This window comes from Rhyacophila brunnea, unplaced genomic scaffold (genome assembly GCF_057557595.1).
Source record: "Rhyacophila brunnea isolate RB1 unplaced genomic scaffold, BYU_Rbru_1.0 scaffold_23, whole genome shotgun sequence".
Taxonomy (NCBI): domain Eukaryota; kingdom Metazoa; phylum Arthropoda; class Insecta; order Trichoptera; family Rhyacophilidae; genus Rhyacophila; species Rhyacophila brunnea.
In genome coordinates this window covers 1,501,820-1,521,120 of record NW_028232893.1, presented here as the reverse complement: position 1 = coordinate 1,521,120, position 19,301 = coordinate 1,501,820, and the positions used below count along the sequence as shown (strand labels likewise).

The 19,301-nt window shown below is 35.3% G+C and overlaps 1 protein-coding gene across 1 annotated transcript in view; it reads left to right on the top strand.

Moving 5' to 3' along the window:
- The window catches only part of Osbp (oxysterol binding protein), a 128,711-nt gene that overhangs the window by 77,283 nt on the left and 32,127 nt on the right, over window positions 1–19,301 (top strand). The gene's annotated exons all lie outside the window — the stretch shown is intronic.

Below are 19,301 nucleotides of genomic sequence, written 5' to 3'. Positions count from 1 at the left end.
TCCAAAATTTCGTCGCGCCTATAGTTGAAAATTATTTGCCGTTTCACTGATGTATCACTTTAAGGTTTAGATGTTTGGGAGAGATAACCACGTAGAGGCAATATTAAAAAAATGTAGTAAGTAACAAATTAACGCTAATACAAAACTGCCGAACATTCTAAGTGAAGAGATCTTCACGTTGGCAATATGACGCCGCAAATTTTCTAAATGCAATAAAATTGGCCTTTGTGGCGACCAGGTCGGAAGGTCCGGTAGGCCCAACAGCTGGTTGACGGTTCAACCAGCTGTTAGTCAGAAGTCGGTACTTGAGCAGCTCTTCCCTTTCCGTACAAATTTTAGGACATTCCCAGAGGATGTGATTTGCATCTTGTATTTCTCAGCTACATGGACATGTTGAACGGGTAACAAGACCAAGCTCAAAGAGCCTGCCAGTGAAGCCACCATGTCCAGTCAAGAATTGTCTGGTGTGATGATCTGGAGTCAAAGCGGTTATCTCCATTCGCCATTTGATATTTGGAAAAAAAATATATGTGTGCCTGCTTGCCTGTCTTTGGTGGAGGCATCCCATTTTTTTCTGCCAGGTCTTTAACGGGAGATATCACTATCTTCAGTTCAATTATGACGGCAAATTGAGTGTCACTTATTAATTTTGACGCATCTCAATCAAATCCTTTCGGTATACCGCCGCACCATTAGGGAATCCAATCCCGAGCCAAAATTCTGATCCCAGGATTTCGGGATTACAATTTGACAATCCCGGGATTGGCATTGTTTTCCATTGTCAATATAAAAATTTTATATTTACAAATAACATTGATAAAAAAATAAATCTAGTATAAGTTATACTAGTTAAGACATTTATTGTTAATATCGTATACGTTCAATCTTGGAAATACATAAGTTTAATTGAGTAAATAATATTGTAATATAAATAATAATGTGCTTTAATATGAGATTGCTGTTTCTGATAGTAAAGACTTAATGAATGGGTTAGCGAGACTTAAAATAGTAATAAAACAGCTAATTATGGTGTACTTATGGCCTTTCCGTTTCATAAATCTAATTAGTCAGCCAAATATGAAAGTGCCGTAAAACGTATGAGATCATGGTGGAATTACTTTGTTAAAAGTGCGAAGGATTTTTTTTCCCCAATCTTTCTCATTTTTATTAATTCATGTGAAAAAATAAAATGAATCGACAACTTACACGATATGGGTATAATAAATCAAACTTCATTCAAACTCAGTTTATTTCTAATGTAGTTAATTGTTATTAGAAGTATTCCTTCTGTTATATTTTCGTTTTTATTTTATTTTACATAAAAATTGATAAAATAATCAATCCCGAATGTTTCGGGATTATGTTTATCAATCCCGGGATTCATAGGCATCGAAAATAGCTCGGGATCCCGGGATTGGAATCCCTACGCACCATACAACAATACGTAATACATATATTTTTTACGCGTCGCGTGCGTATAATAATTATGATCATTCCGTTCGACGGTGAATCCGATTCTTCTGTACAATAAATATATAATTATGTAGGTATCGGATAATAATATTCAATGCTGTTACCTACTATAATATAATTGTATAGGTACTTAATGTATTTTGTGTTAGTTTATTAATTCTATTTGCGAGAGGTAAACTACGATAAGTCCCATATTGACAACTTTACAGGAGAGCCAAAGTAGTGATTTTCGCAGGTTTAATATCAGTAGGGCTCTTTTAACATACGTCACTTAACTCCAAAGCCGTATGTGTTATAATATAAATGCCAGTAAAAGAAATCACTTTTTTTATATTAGAGTAAATTTGTAATTTGTGTTTATCTCAATTATCTGCTTAACCTGCCACGCTGCCCCCCTGAGCTTGGGCCCCCAGGCTATAGCCCCCACCTCGTGGGGGACATGCACCAAAATTATATTACTTATTTGATAAATAATTAAATATATATATATATATATATATACATAACACACGACGATGAACCAAATGTACATATTCCCATGTATTGTATTATCAATAAAATAACTAATTAGTATGATACCTGAGCTTGTTTCATTGAACGTAAAAGTTTTTAGCCTTAGTTTAGTAGCCTTGTCAGAAATACGAGGATATTCTTTATTAACCAAAATCCAGAAAATAGCATAAGCGCTTCTATAGAATTTCGGCATTGTACAATATACAAAATTATTTGTGTTTTTTTTTTTGGAACCAATACTCCGCGGCACACCTAGCATCGTCTCGCGGCACATCAGTGTGCCACGGCACACCGGTTGCGGAGCACTGTTGTTATAGAGGACAAATTTTTTTTAATTGAAATTCGGACTTATCGTAGTTTACCTCTCGCATACTGAATTTATTCTTTGATCTCAAAAACAAAACAATTATTACCATAATCTGGGTCACATTTGAAAAATGTTAACGAATCCTGATGTTTTCTTATCCTTTCCGATCTGAAACAGTAAGTAACATTTCCTGTAAAATTATTCATGTTCAAGAATCCGTAATCGCTCGTAAATGAAGAAACATAAATATCGCGTCCCTGACTCAGTTTTACTTCGGCGGCTTCCTAGAACATGATTGTCGTTTGTATTGTTTGAAATATTAATATTATGTATGTGGCGAAGGTCCCAGTGCCACTTTCGTTTTCCGGCCATACGTTATATTGATATACAAAATTACATTTTTTTTAAACACCGTCTCGACTCTTGGGTCAACTTTCTTCCCCTTTCATTCCGGTCGATAACGTGGTATCGATCCTCGGCCGCTTCTAAATTTACCGTCAGCGCTGGTGGCCATTCGTGACTTTTACTTTGAACCAGTTTCGGCAGGTGACATCGCGATTTGCAGTGAAGGTTTCAGGAGTTCTTAGCATATCCGCCGCTAAGAGAGCACCAAACTTGGCATAGGTACAGTTCAGGGCTCGAAATGGACCGGAGCGCACCGGAGCGCCGTTCTGGTTCGTAAAATCCCCAAAATTATCGCTCCGTGTCTTGAACATATTAATTTGACCGTACGAGCTAGATATGCAAAAAAATCTAACACACTTTTTTTATAAAATACAAATACAATTAGACAACTATGTTAATATTTTTGTAAAATTATCGAGCACTCCGGTTCATACAATATTACAATTCGATGGCTGGTACAGTTTACAGTACACTCTCAGTAATCCGCCGTTATTTTTACTAGTTGAAAGCACAATATCAAGCTCTATAGTTCGCCGGTATTCGATTGTCAAACTCAGTAGTCCGCTGTAGTACAACGCAGATGAGACGGGTTTATTTTGGAAACTTCTCCTTCGTAAACGTACATTCTATTTAGCACTAAGTGGTACTTACCTATTTTATTTAGCACTTGGCAGCCAAGATACGGTCCGATACAATATAGATTAACAATCACAAAAATGTATATGTCATATAATAACGAAACATCAAAATTGGCGAAAAAATATCGCTTGGAAACAGTGTTTACAATGGTTGACACTTTACAGAATTATATAATATATATGGCTACAAATTCTACCACACAACTTTGATAGAATAGAACGCGAAGATAACATTCATTTGATTTCATCTATTTATAGTTTAAACTCTACACAGCTGTTTATAATTGGATTTTGCGAAACTAGAGGTCTATAAATATAGGTTCAAACTATTCAACACCTATTTTGTTTGCGAATAGTTAAACCCCGAAATTGGTTTAATTCTGAGTGGAGTTGTCTTGAAATAAGTTTTTCTAATTAAGTTATTTTAATGGTAGTACCTAACTACCCCTTTGTATGTGCAGATATTATAAGAAACATTCCAATTATGTTTGTACCTAATTAAGTATTTTGCTATTTATATTATTTCAAGGTATTATAAAAAATATTAGGTACAAGATAAAAAGAACTTTTTATATACCTACCACGTTTTTAAATTTTCTGTTGAATCGTATAAACTTGATTTGTCTAGCTTAAACGATCAAAAAAAATTGTACTTGATAGAAAATAATACTGAAATGTCATTTTGACATGTCATATTGATTTCCATAGTAACGCACGTTTATATTAATAATGTAGTTGCTAGGACCCCAGAGCCCTAGCAACCAATAATGGTGTCGAAATAACTTGCATACAAAACAGAATTTACTGAAAATGAATTCAATTGTACTCAAAGATGGCTAAAAGTATTTAAAAAATGCATTGGCATCGTGTTCTGATATATTCTAAAAGTTTCAAATGTCTAGCTAGTCGGGAAGTTAGTTAAAAATCTTGGACAAACAAGAAAAATTCTGTACGGGACAAACAAGAGTACGAGCTAATAAAAACATGGTACTAAACCCAATTTACCCAGCGTATCTTAATAATTTTAGTTTGGCATAAGTTGTTTGTCGCGCAGGGTTGGCGCATCGGGGTTGCAATACCGAATGAAAATATCAATACCAGTATTTCACATTGAAAACCGGTACCGGTATTCGGTAAAAATGTGGTACATGTCTGTTTACTAGAAGCTAGGTGGGAACGGAACAGCGGCAATTTTAGCAAAATTCCGGCTATTTTCAAAATTTGTTTGCCGCTGGCTTCTACTAAATAGACAAGAATCAAAAATATATAACCTTGCAAGATTGTAATACATTGAGATGTCAGTTCTCCAGCAAAACTTATCGATTTTCATACTTCGAGTGCAATATGGTAAACTGTTTAATTTAATTGTTTCATTGTGTCTCTTCTATATACAAGGCGGCTATCGCCGGTAGTTTGTCATATTTATGTATTTAGGTTATGTAAGTATTATAATTGTTACAATAAGTTAGTCGTCTAAACTGTCTTTAATCTCGCTCTAAAAGTTAACACAGCCAAGCAGTGTTGCCAAGTCAAAATTTAAAATTTCACTAGATTTTGACAAAAAATTCAGAAAAATTCAATTGAAAAATGTGGTTTATTAGATATGATTTAAAACTAATAAGAATAACAATAACTAATAATATTAATTTATTGTAAACAATGATGATATTAATGGGTAAAATGGCGCTCTTGGGTAGAGTTACAAAGCTTTTTATGTCAATTTAGAAGTGTATAACATCAAAAAAGGTCATGCGTAAATCATTTCAAGTTTATTATTAAAAGAATCCTCAGTTAATTTACAATTATGGAGAAACAAATATCAGTAGATTTCTTGAATTTCGAAAAAAAATCAAAAATTCAGTATATTGGCAAAAAATATCAGTTGATCTACTGAAATTTCAGTAGACATGGCAACACTGCAGCCAAGCCAGGGGCTGTTAAAACATTCCACTTTTTGACAGTTTATTTAGAGACGGTTAACTTATTGTAACAATTAACCGCCTCAATACATACGTAAACTACTCGTTGCTACAGGATTGGTTTTTCGAATATCCATTTTTGTCGAAATCAACCTTTTAATGCAAAATGATTTTTTGTATCTAAGCGATGGTGCCCACAGAACGCGTCGGGCGCCGCACTCGCGCAAAATTTCTACAAGTGGCGCATAAATCATTGAAAATACAACGTAATCAAATACGCCAGCGCCCACTGGATATGGCGACGCATTATACGCGCGCGCCGCATGAATCATCGTTTTTTCGCGAATCACCGCTTCTCGGCGATACGAATGAAAGAAAATACAATGAGTCCATTCATTGAACACAGCGAGCAAAAACACGCTGCGCGAGGCATCGTCGATCGACGGGCGGAAAGCAATTATTTAATTACAGAGAAGTCATTGTTTTATTTTATTGCGTGTTCAGTTTATCGCTGGTTGAATAATGTCATCGTAAATTTTAATTACAAGACCCGAAATAATATAATATTTTTATTGCTTTGTTATGAGAGGCGCTGTAATAATATTTATTTTGTGCTGCTTGGGCCGCTTACTACATAGGTGAAGGGTAATGCGCGGCGAGAGACGTGTGATTATGGTTATGAATAAACACTGCATACGCGGACTTCGCGCGCCCGACGCGTTCTGTGGGCACCATCGCTAAGGCATAAAGCCCATTGACGCAGCGAGTGCGGCGCTCGCGCAAAATTTCTACAAGTGGCGCGTAAATCATCAAAAATACAACGTAATCAAATACGCCAGCGCCCACTGGACTTAACGATGCCTTGCGCGCCGCCTGCCGCATGAGTCACCGTTTTTCGCTTCTCGGCGATACTATTTAATGAAAATACAAAGAAGTCCATTCATTGAATACGGCTACCAAAATTACGCCGCTTGAGGCGTCGTCGATCGACGGGCCAAAAGCAATTATTTAATAACAGAGAACCCATTGTTTTATTTTATTCCGTGTCATTATATTTCGCTGGTTGAATAATGTCGTCGTAAATATTTATTACAAGCCCCGAAATAATATAATATTTTTATTGCTTTGTTATGAGAGACGCTGTAAAAATAATTGTTTTGTGCTGCTTGGGCCGCTTATTACATAGGTGAAGGGTAATGCGCGGCGAGAGACGTGTGATTATGGTTATGAATACGCCGACTTCGCCCGCTCGACGCGTTCTGTGGGCACCATCGCTAAATGGAACAGAACCATCCTTTTCTTCAAATTGCTTTGTAATGAAAACAGCATTTATATGATGTAAAAACAACAATTTAAATACCTCCATGTATTTAAATATAGGATAATGAAATTTGTTTTTCGTCTCCTGAACATTGACATTTGGTCTATTCGACAAACAAATCCTACAGCGACGTACTGTCAATAGTCACCGATAGCCGCTTTGTCTATAGAATAGACCCACACATTTAAATAATAAAGGTAATACGTTAATTAATGTGAGCGAAACAGAAAATATTCATTTACTACGAACATGTTACTTTTTTTAATTTTCTTTCGACCATGTCCGATCCTAATAAGATCATATGAGTCTCCACAGAGTGGATGTTTGTATTAACAGATTTTGTCTTTACGAGAAATGGATGTCAGCCACTTGCTCAACCTATTAGGTCCACACTCTGATTCATACAAAAATTGAAAAACAATATATTGTGTACTTGCCAGACCCAGAATTCGAACCTGGGACCCACGACGCTATAGGGCATAGGCCGACGCTTAACCCGCGCGGCCATGTTACAGCATTTAACATTAAAAAACAATCAATAACTAGCACTATCATCGTAACCCGTAATTTCATTGCCCCGTAAAGTATGTAGTGATGTGAAATTGATCCTAACTTATTTATAATTATAATATTTCACGTGTACTCGTTTAATCCTCAGCACCTCATAATTATTCTGCTAACGTGTTCAATTTAATATTGTAATTTTCGACGGAAGCGTCAGAGCTGGGACCTACATAATATAAGTCATTGGGCTCGGATACTTTTCGGACATGCGAACGCAACATTGAGGTAGGGGCAGATATAGTAGAGGTCATATTGTAACGTGTCATTATGTATGTTGTGTAGTGCAGCGGTGTGGGTGAGTCGTGGATCCGAGGGTCTATCTCAGTACTTCTCAAACTGGGGGGCCCTGGAGCTCCTGCCAGGGAGCCGCGAAATATTTCAGTATTTCAACAAATATTTCCCAAATTTAAATGAATATGTATCTACCAAAAGTACAACTGGATAAGAACACCATTTGCTAAGTCCATAAAATAATATGATCATATTGCGTGGGCAGCTCAAGAAGAATTGATTGATATTGTTGATAATTCCCTTTGAAGTCGAATTTAATGAACGAAGTCATGCAGAATTTTGGATAAGGCGACAGCAAGAGTATCCATCAATCGCAAAGGCAGCATTGTTAATCATAATTCCTTTTGCGACAACATACATAATAATATGCGAAACAGCATTTTCATCATTACTGGTATTAAAAAATAATTACAAGATAAAAAGGACTTTTTATATACAGCGTTTTTAAATTCTCTGTTAAATCATATAAACTTGACTTGACTAGCTTAAACGATCGAAAAAATTTGTACTTGATAGAAATACTGAATAAATATATAATACTGAGATGTCATTTTGACATTTCATATTAATTTCCATAGTAACGCGCGCATATATTAATAATTTAGTTGCTAGGACCCCAGACCCCTAGCAACCAATAATAATGTATTACTTTTTACGGATTTCTTCCGAAATAACTTAACATACAAAACAGGTTTAACTGAAAATGAATTCAATTTTACCTAAAGATGGCTAAAAGTATTAAAAGAATGCATTGGTATCGTGTTCTGATATATTCTAAAAGTTTAAAATGTCTAGCTAGTCGGGAAAATAGTTAAAAATAGATTGCAAGATTTGTACTGGATAAACAACCACCGGACAAACAAGAATACGACATAATAAAAACGTTGTAATAAACACAGGTCGTGTCTTTTAACGGAGACTTTGGAGCAAACCCTGCGAATTAGCATTTCAAACATTGTACCGGATATTGATGTATTATGTGAAAATATGCAATCAATTTAGTAAAAAATTACCGATAATAATAATTAATGGTAAATATAGTACATAGGAACCTACTGTCGGTCACAAAAGACTAAAATTTTTGGGATCCTTGGACTTTTTTTCTGATTTCGGGGACCGTGGTATGAAAAAGTTTGAGAAGCACTGGTCTAGCTAGAGGCGGAAACTCGCCTTGATGGAATTATTAACATGTCGGATGTGTGCGGAAACTTATTTCCATGTCAGTCCTGGATTGCGTTATGCTATATTGTGATGATATGCTATTGTAGTGTTTTTTATTCAAAAGAAATCTAATCTGCGTTTAGGCAAAATTCTGTCAGCTATATCTCATCAATTATTAGTGTGCGACAGTGGCGAAGGGTGGAGGTGGGATGTTAAGATCCGCCATAAATAGAGCACACTGCTCTTTTAAACCATTTCTTTTTACTTCTTCGTGGGTTCATTTACAATCCGTATAGACTGGCAAATATTAATTTTCATGTTACCACCAATATCACTCGTAACTCTACGATCTTCAAGATACCTCGTCGCAGGACAGATGTTATGTTTCATGATGCTGTGTATCGTGCGATTAACTTATTTGATGGCACCATAAAGTTCTTTAATATGTACATAAACACATGCTGTCTTTTCTACTTTCTTGTTATATAAGCTGTTATTTGTAATTAAGATATTTTTATAATTTTGTATTTATTATGTATTATGGCGCATTGGCCAATTACTAAATAAATAAATAAACTTTGTTAGTTATACGTATTTATTTTCATTGAAATAAGACTACAATTTACAGAGGGTGTCGATTAGTTTTTAAAATTCAATTAAACCCTGCGAAACCAAGCCATAATAGTCAAAAAAATACATGTTTGTATATCTGTAAAATATCTAAAATTATGCAATTAAATCATACATAACTTGGAATATTTTATAGATGGAATAATTTTTTTATCTATTATAGTGTGGTTCAGGCATGGATTAATGAATTTAAAAAAAATTAACCAACAATATGTGTACGTAATGTATTCTTAATCCAACGAAATCACATAATTATGAATGAAAAAGTGTGCACAATTTTGTCGTATCGCCCAAAATATACCAAGACCATTACGGTTTGGTTTAGGCATGGTTTAATTGATTTTTAAAAACTTATCAATACCGTTTGTAAATTGTAGTCTTAGACCCCTATGCAGAATCCAAGATTTCGATCCTAAGGATAAGTTGCCGAAAAGCATGACTTAACTATAGACTATACATATAGAGTTAAGGAATCCTTAACCATTGACTACTTTTGTTATGAACACGCCCCCTTCTGTATTACCATTTACCACTGACAGCTGCTGTCAAAATAAATTCGCATGTCTATAAAACAGTCCATACACTCAAATTCATTTAACAATGTATCTCAATATGGATATTGATAGTGTTAATTCGTTTGGAATGTACTTGCAGAATATTATTTTACTTTTATACGCCAGCCCGAAGAAATACAAGATGCCAGATGATAGAATGACACTTGACGCTAGTGTTACCATGTTAAAAAAATATCTTGCAGTGCCTGTGGAATCACGTATAATGACTTATAACGGAAACATAAGAGTATTATAAATAAATATTAATATGTATTTATAGTTATTGCATTTATAAAGTGCAGTTGTCATATTTTTGTCATCGTTTAACAATTATAAAATAATTTACGTAAACTATAGGAAAGAGAGTTTTTAAATATGGTATTATTTTCAATAGAAATGATCTTAACTAAGGACAATGTTTCTGCATAGTGTTATCTGCTAAGGAAAATTTTAGTTATGACAAATGTTTCTGCATTCCGCTCTTATTTCAATAAAAACGATTACGTATGACTAACAAAGTTTAATGTGCAATATTTATGGTGGATCTTAGCAGCCTACCTCCACCATTCGCCATTGATGTCCATTTTACATGTTTATTATTAGGGGCACGGACAAAAAAGTATAAAAAAGCCCGTTGATAAATTAATGAATTGTATGTGGGCGATAGGCACGTGCCGAATGTAGGTACTGGCTTAAAAGGGCTGGAAGTCCGCAGCGAAAATCCGCATACTTTTCTGCGTCACCCCCCCCCCCCCACTTGGTTTTGTTTTGTTTTGTGTACATTCTGATCGTAAGTGAGGATAACACCACACCGCCTAGCAACTCGCCGCTTGCGACTTCCTTCCTACACTCCCACTCAATATTGAATACATTACTAACTATTTTCATGTCCATGCGTGAGTTGTCTACGCCAGTGTTCTTCAACCTTTAACCCCCGGCGGCCCGGCGAACATAGGAGAATTTATTTATTAAATCTTATGTTATAAAATTACAACTTTCGGTTAATGCCACATCTGTTGCTGCTTCTTTGTAAGCAAATTTGATCTACGTAGTTGAAGCGTTGTTTCTGAGCGACGAAGCGATGCATTAACATACATTCAATTCCTCTGTTTGTTTTTTGAAGTTATACTTCTTTCGGCGCGTTTGGGAAAACAGACCAGAGTGTATTTTTAGCGTGTGACGATGTTGCGCGCGCCGATGTAACACATAATTTATTATTATGATTATATTCATTTCGGTCTCAAGGGTACATGCGCATGCGCATAGTGTCATTTAGTTAGTCGTTCAATACAACCAAGTAAAGAACACGTGTTGAACATATCCAATATTGTGTAATAATAAATATATATGTTTATAAACAAATTTCTGGAGACTAACATTCTACACTGTTAATTTATATTCATAAAACTTTATTTATATGGCACTTCTGAATCGATTATAACCGCTGTATGGCAAAAATGAGTTTTGGTCAATACAATAATTAAATTACAATTATTATCATGTGCTATATGAGACACAGATGAATCGCGTACGTTTTCATCAACCTAATCCACTGTAATATTATTTTATTACTTACATAAGTGAAAAAGTCTTTTCACATAAATAGGAAGTCGAAAAAATTACCAATAATCTGATAGATTTAGAGATCTGAGATAGATAAGGAATATCCAAAATTGAGACAATGATTGCATTTTATGTCTGGACACCAGAGTGACATCAGAAGATAGCTCGATCACCTTTTTTTATCAAGTCCGCATGATTTAATATCTTCCAAAAAGGGATTATTAATCCAGAGGTTAGAGTAGAGGCCCATCTTAACGCGGATCTCAATTTTCACGGAAATATAAAAGTTTTCAGCTACCTAACGCTTTTATAATATGTTGGTTTATGATGAATATGACTTTCTGGTCACAATATCAGCAGCATTCAAAAATTCTCCCAGCATTTCATATAGTAGGAATTCCCCGAATCGTGTAGCGATATAGTCGGTTGATACCATGGTGAAATCTTTCGCGGTCCTGTAATAAATTCTTGCGGACCGGCGCCGGACCGCGGACGACCGGTTGAAGAACACTGGTCTTCGCGGTATACCCACGTCTGATTTATTACAGCAAAGAATTTAAAGAATTACCAACAGAATTTTTAATCAGAGAATTTCTGGATTATAAATACTATAATGAATTTAAGTTTTTTACTATTTCATTTGAATCGTTTTTTTGCGACCCGGGTTTCGCCTTTCTGCATCTTCAGGGACAGTGTTAACTCACCAAAAGGCAAATTAAAACTGACATATATTTTAATTCTAAGGCACAAAGCCCACCAAAAAAGCGCTCGATGCGCTCACTACTGAGTAGGCCCCCTCCCACCCGCGCATTACCCTTCACCTATGTAATAAGGGGCCCAAGAAGCACAAACTAATTATTATTATCAGCGTCTCTCATAACAAAGCAATAAAAATATTATATTATTTCGGGGCTTGTAATTAATATCCACGATGAGATTATTCTACCAGCGAAATATCGGACACGCAATAAAATTAAACAATGAGTTCTCTGTTATTAAATAATGGCTTCTCGCCCGTCGATCGACGACGCTTCCAGAGCGTGATTTTGCTCGCCGTGTTCAATGAATGGACTACGTTGTATTTTCGTTCATTCGTATCGCCGAGAAGCCAAAAAACGATAACTCATAGGGCAGGCGGGCATAATGCGTCGTCAAATCCAGTGTGCGCTGGCGTATTTGATTACGTTGTATTTTCGATGATTTACGCGCCACTTGTGAAATTTTGCGCGAGAGCCCCACTTGCTGCGTTAAGTGTGTTTTACGCCTAAGAGCCCCGGACCTCACTGATTGTCTCAGGGATCCGAGATTAGGTGCATGATTCGAGCTAATGGCGAACACCCATCTTCACAAAAAGACATCGCTATGGCACCGTATTATAATCTCCACTCGTGAGAAGATTTGGATCAAATATAATAAAACATAAGTATTCCGAAATGATAATTTTTTACAGCGGGCAATATTTTTTTTCGCCGTGTTGACATTGGACTTTACTAGATCAAGGCCGGCATACTCTAAAAAATATATATTGTGTTTTCTCATTTTTTATTGCACACAAGAGATAATGTCGTGACTAGGGATTCCAATCCATCCCGGGATCCCGAACTATTTTCGATACCTATCAATCCCGGGATTGGTAAACATAATCCCGAAACTTTCGGGATTGATTTTTTTAATCAATTTTTATGGAAAATAAAAACGAAAATATAACAGAAAAAATACTTTTAATAACATATAACTACATTAGAAATAAACTGAGTTTGAATGAAGTTTGATTACCCATGTGTTGCCAATTCATTTTATTTTTTTTCACATGAATTAATAAAAATGAGAAAGATTGGAAAAAAATGCTTCGCACTTCAAAGTGATTCCACCATGGTCTCATACGTTTTACGACAGTTTCATATTTGGCTGAATAATTATATTTATGAAGCGGAAAGGCCATAAGGCATAAACCATGATACACTTTACTATTTTTAATCTCGCTAACCCATTCATTAAGTCTTCATCATCTGGATTTGTACAATGATCATTAGTTGGTATTTTATTACAACGTTTTTCTTAGCTCATATTCGTGTTTGTCCGGTGGTTGTTTATCCAGTACAAATCGATTTTTAACTAACTTTCCGACTAGCTAGACATTTGAAACGTTTAGAATATATCAGCCAATGCAGTCTTTTAATACTTTTAGCCATCTTTAAGTAGAATTGAATTAATTTTCAGTTAATTCTGTTTTGTATGAAAAGTTATTTCGGAAGAAATCCGTAATCCAATCCACTATTATTGGTTGCTAAGGGGGTGGTCCTAGCAACTAAATTATTAATATATACATGCGTTACTATGGAAATCAAAATGACATTTCAGTATTCTATATTTGTTTGTTGCAAAATAGCAAAAAAAAATGATTAGTTGACAATTGCCTTATTTGTCCTAAATTACATTTTTTTTGATCGTTTAAGCTAGTCAAGTCAAGTTTATATGATTCAATAGAAAATTTAAAAACGTGGTATATAAAAAGTTCTTTTTATCTTGTAATTATTTATAAATGCAGTCGTGTTGCGAACTCACTGGAGTTGTGTTTTACTTCTGTCGCGTGCGGAGGTCACGCAAAAATTAATATGATAAAATATATTAATCTCAACAAGAGCATTCGAATTGATCGTGATGCTTAGGAGTTTACCAGGAAAGTCAAAAATTGTAGGGAATTTTGTTTTGTTTTCTACAAAATTGATTATAGCCATTTTTATCTTTGTACATACCAGTGAAGCGCTGTTTTGAAGAAAGAAAAAACCGGTTTTGTGCGCCATTTTTCAAGATGGCGGCGTCAGCGGATCTGCGCCAAGGTCGACAACATCGATTGTTTTTTTTTTATTAGTAAACCCCAAACTATAAAACATTTTAATTCCTCTTAATTTAATCATCAATTTAGGTACGAGTGTGGGTCAATAAGTCCTTAGAAAAGCCGACAGGTGGCGCGACTAGTACTGTAAGCGGTTTGTTTTCATGCAGCGGCACTACCGATTCAGTATGCTGCGAAGTTTCAATCAGATTGGTCGGGTTGTTGTGTTTCTCGTACATTTAAAAAAAAAATTTGCTTGTGGAAAATGGAAAAATGGAAAATGGAGAAAATTGAGCTTAGAGCTGTTATTAAACATTTTAATATAAAAGGGTTAACAGCAAAGGAAATAAAAAATGAGTTGGATTTAGTTCACGGCATATCTGCTCCTTCACTTGCAACTATTTATAACTGGTTAAATGAATTTAAACGTGGTCGTACATCAACAAAGGATGAACCACGCTCAGGACGTCCTGTAGAGGTGACTACACCAGAAATGATCAATAAAATCCACGATATGGTGTTAAGTGACCGAAGATTAAAGTTGAGTGAGATAATTGAGGTTACAGGGATCTCAAAAGGTAGCGTCATTTCTATTTTACATGACAAATTGGGCATGAAAAATATTTCTGCAAGATGGGTGCCGCGTTTGCTCACAGTCGACAATAAACGCAATAGGGCGGTGGCCTCTAAAGCCCTGTTGTCGCTCATGCAACGCAATCCGGATGAATTTTTTCGTCGCTTTGTGACTGTAGATGAAACATGGATACACCACTATACTCCCGAGACGAAAGAACAGTCAAAGCAGTGGATTGCGAAGGCAAACCATGTCCAAAGAAGGCGAAAACCGTAAAATCAGCTGGTAAGGTTATGGCTACTGTATTTTGGGATGCACGTGAAATTATTTTCGTTGACTATTTGGAAAAAGGAAAAACAATAACAGGGGATTATTATGCATCTTTATTGGACCAGCTAAAAAACAAAATTGAAGAAAAACGGCCTCATTTAAACAGGAAAAAAATCCTCTTTCATCAGGACAATGCCCGTGTTCACACATGTTTACGATCAATGGCTAAAATTGAAGAATTGAAGTTCGAATTGGTCGACCACCCACCGTATTCGCCAGATTTAGCCCCCAGTGGCTTTTTCCTTTTCCCAAACTTAAAAAAATGGCTAAGTGGAGAACGTTTTTTTTCAAATGAAGAAGTCATCGATCGGACAAATGCTTATTTTGAGGACCTTCCGAAAATTTATTTTTCTGACGGTTTAAAAAAAATTGAGAAACGTCTAACCAAGTGTATTGAGCTCCAAGGAGATTATGTTGAGAAATAAAAAAAAAATACAAAAATAAAAACTGTTTTAATGCTTTTTTCTAAGGAATTATTGACCCATCCTCGTACATATGTCATTATCTACCTTAATTAATTGATCACAAAGCAGATGTCTCCTGATTGACGGAATTTGAAGTATATCAGATTAAACGTAAATATAAGAAATAATTCGCATGAATTATAGATGTCGAAGCACTGAAAGACGTGAGTTCGAGTCCTACTCTGTCCAACTTTTTTTTAGAATTTTGTCTGATATGTATGTTTGAGTTATTTTTCAACGTTTTCCTTAGCTCGTATTCTTATTTGTCCGGTGGTTCTTCGTCCGGTAGAAATCTTGCAATCGATTTTTAACTAACTTCCTGACTACCTAGATATTTGGAACTTTTAGAATACATCAGAACACGATGCCAATGCATTGTTTAATACTTTTAGCCATCTTTAAGTAGAATTGAATTCATTTTCAGTTAATTCTGTTTTGTATGAAAAGTTATTTCGACACCATTATTGGTTGCTAAGGGTCTGGGGTCCTAGCAACTAAATTATTAATATATATATACGTGCGTTACTATGGAAATCAATATTACAGTCATGTCAAGTACATTTTTTTTGATCGTTTAAGCTAGTCAAGTCAAGTTTATATGATTCAACAGAAAATTTAAAAACGTTGTATTATGAAAAGTTCTTTTTATCTTGTAATTAAGTATTTTAAAATTATGTTATATATTTCTATGATAAATAATCAAACGTTTTTAAAACATTGTATATAATATTCAATATTGAATAAAAAAAATTCTATTTCAATGCTATCATAATGTCTTGTTTCTTCATAATAATTGTATTATCTACTCTATTTCTTGTATGAATTATTGAATATCAAGTTCAATACCAATGATGTTACCACACATCCGGTTTTTCTATTCTTTTAGTCAATTTACTCATTTTATAGTTTGACATCAAGGGGATCAAATCAAATCAAATTTATTTATTTTACATATAATGAATATAACAAATTATAAATTCAAAGCGTTCACGACATGACATAAAATAAGTATTAATAATTAAAAAAAATAAAATACCGAGAAGTGTGAGTTAATAATACAACAGGTAATAAAATAAGAAATAAAATAAGAAAATAAATAAAATAAAATAACAAAGTAAAAGTAGATGGAAGCACACAGAGTCAACTTTGATAGACCCTATCTTAAAAACTTATAAAACAACGTCCACCTAAATTCACCCCCACGTAAGTGGAATATATCAATATCCGAAGCGATTTCATTAAACCTGGTTATTGCCCTCCCAATTGGCATTACTAATGGCAGGTTAGTTCTGCACCGCGGGAGAACAAACAACGGATGCCCTCGATTCCTAAGGTAATTATCATAGACACTCAAGCCAACACCACCAAGAATGGCAGAGTTCACATTTACGCCGCGTATAAGTCTGAAAAAATATGTAGCTAAATAAAGATCCCTTCTAAATTTTAAGCTACAGTATGTAAGCATCCTTAAGAGAAAATCAGTCGGATAAAGCCACGGATAATATCCATACAGCCGAAAGTAAAGGAGTCTCAAAAATTTCCTTTGGACTCTCTCCACCATAAGGCCGTACTTCAACTGATGCGGGGCCCAAACGATAGACCCACTCTCAAGTCTGCTTCTAACTAATGAGTTATAGAAATTTTTAGTACCGTAACATCCGAAAAGACCGGGAAGTACGCAAGACAAAGCCCAAAATCTTTAGCGCCTTTTTACAATTAATGTTATCTATAGGACCCAAGCCAATCCATCACAATAGCGGAATAAAAGCTCATACTCTCGTACATACATAATATAAAGGTTAAAATACATTATGATCACGTTATGTATTGTCACGTGCTGTCACAATAAGCTGCCGCTACGGGAAAAAGTGTGTAATGTCATTTTTCTTGGTACCCTTGGTGGTCTCGTAGCACATTTTGAACCTTTAATTAAACGAACCTTGTCAGTTAGCAAAATCTGTCGAAATCGCCAGAAATATGAGGTCACCTCACGCACTATGAACTGCACTAGTCAGTGAACGTTTTTTTCTATTTTCTGCAGGCCTACACATTTTCGACTCGCGTCAATATCTTGTGTTCTTTAGTGGTTTTCTCTGTGGATTTTCTATTAAATTATTATCTATGTCTGGTATTTACGTCTATTATCTATGGTCTGCTGGTTTGCTTCTGTTCAAAATATTATCTACGGGTGCGATATCAAGATTTTGTTTCATAAAAGTTATTTTAACGTACACACACATAGTGTGGATAATAATTCAAAATACTAATACATTTGAGTTGGCACTCTCCATCATTGAATATAGGTATAGAGATAGTGATCATTCAAAATATTCTGCGGAATGACAAAACCATAGATCGCCGTATCAGCATGTGACAGTTTGTGTAACGTGATAATAATGTATTTGAACCGTTGCCGACTTAAGTAGAAAGCTGATACATTCACGACGACTGGTCGTACTTTTTCCGTCCTTCCCGTTGTTGTCGATGGATGACCTGTCATTGTTCTATAGAGTGCTCATACTGACGCGTCTGTCGTGTTCACACAGGGAATGGTTAGATTTGGATAGATGAGTTACATGATAAATAATACACTAGCATTAACACACCTTCTACGAATGTAATGCATAGGTCAATGCTACATATTTTTTGGAAATCGATATTACCACCGGTTTTTGTGTGAAGGATTAGTCTGACTTTGACTATGTATATTATATATTAATAACACTGATAGTTAATATAATTGATGTGAGAATTTTTTATAATTCAATTTGAAACGAGAAAGGGCGAATCAATAATATGTCAAGCAATCTGGGATCTGATTTTGACAGCTGAAAAGTGGACCACTCGTTGCTTGTGCAAAAAGTTATGCTCAGGCTTTATTAATCTAAAGATGGCGGTGATTTGAACCGAAATATCACGTGCTCTGAAATAATCGTCTCTTAACAATAATATGGTTTTAATGAAGTTAGAAGGAGAGAAAACCCGTTCAATAGCATACTGGTATCTTCGAAGTATAAAAAAATCTTGCGAAACTTTCTAGGTAAAACTACCGAATGATTGGGTTAGTAGTCAAGTGGTGGATAAGCCAGCTTTTGATCGCTCAGTCCCTCACTGCAAAAAATGTACGCGCATGTGAAATAAATGAAAACCGGACCTAATAGGAGTGGCCTATTGGCTCGCCTGCGGACGGACCGGTCTAGTTCGCTTCTATACCCGAATAAAAAAAATGGCATAGATAAACACAGACAGGTGAGCACATTTTCAGGGTTAATTAACAGAGGAGTATCGACCTGTTCGCGTTTTGGCTATTGCTCGTATTTCATCCACAACGTTTCACAGCACGAAGTCGCACGCAATCAATGACATTAATATGGACGAAGCATCTAGAAAATAAAATGACACTCACTTTGTGTCGGGTCTGCCGGATGGCGAAATTCATATTTTAATATCGGTATCCTACACTCAAATGAACATTCTGCTTGCAAGCGGTCTGGCGACACCGCTGGGTCTGCCCATACAAAATTTCTGTCTGTCAGGTTTCGACTCCACCGTTATTATTGTGTTACAAAATGCCAATGTGCCTAGTTAAAAATTGTAAAAAAATCTACTAAACACTCCAAGAAAGATGGGATATCACTTTGCATGTTTTAGTATTATTTATTATTTATAAAATGCCATTTTAAGATATTGATGAATGTTTATTCAATGCAATTGAATGACAGGAACCATTGGACAGTCAGTCGCCTGTGATTCGCTGC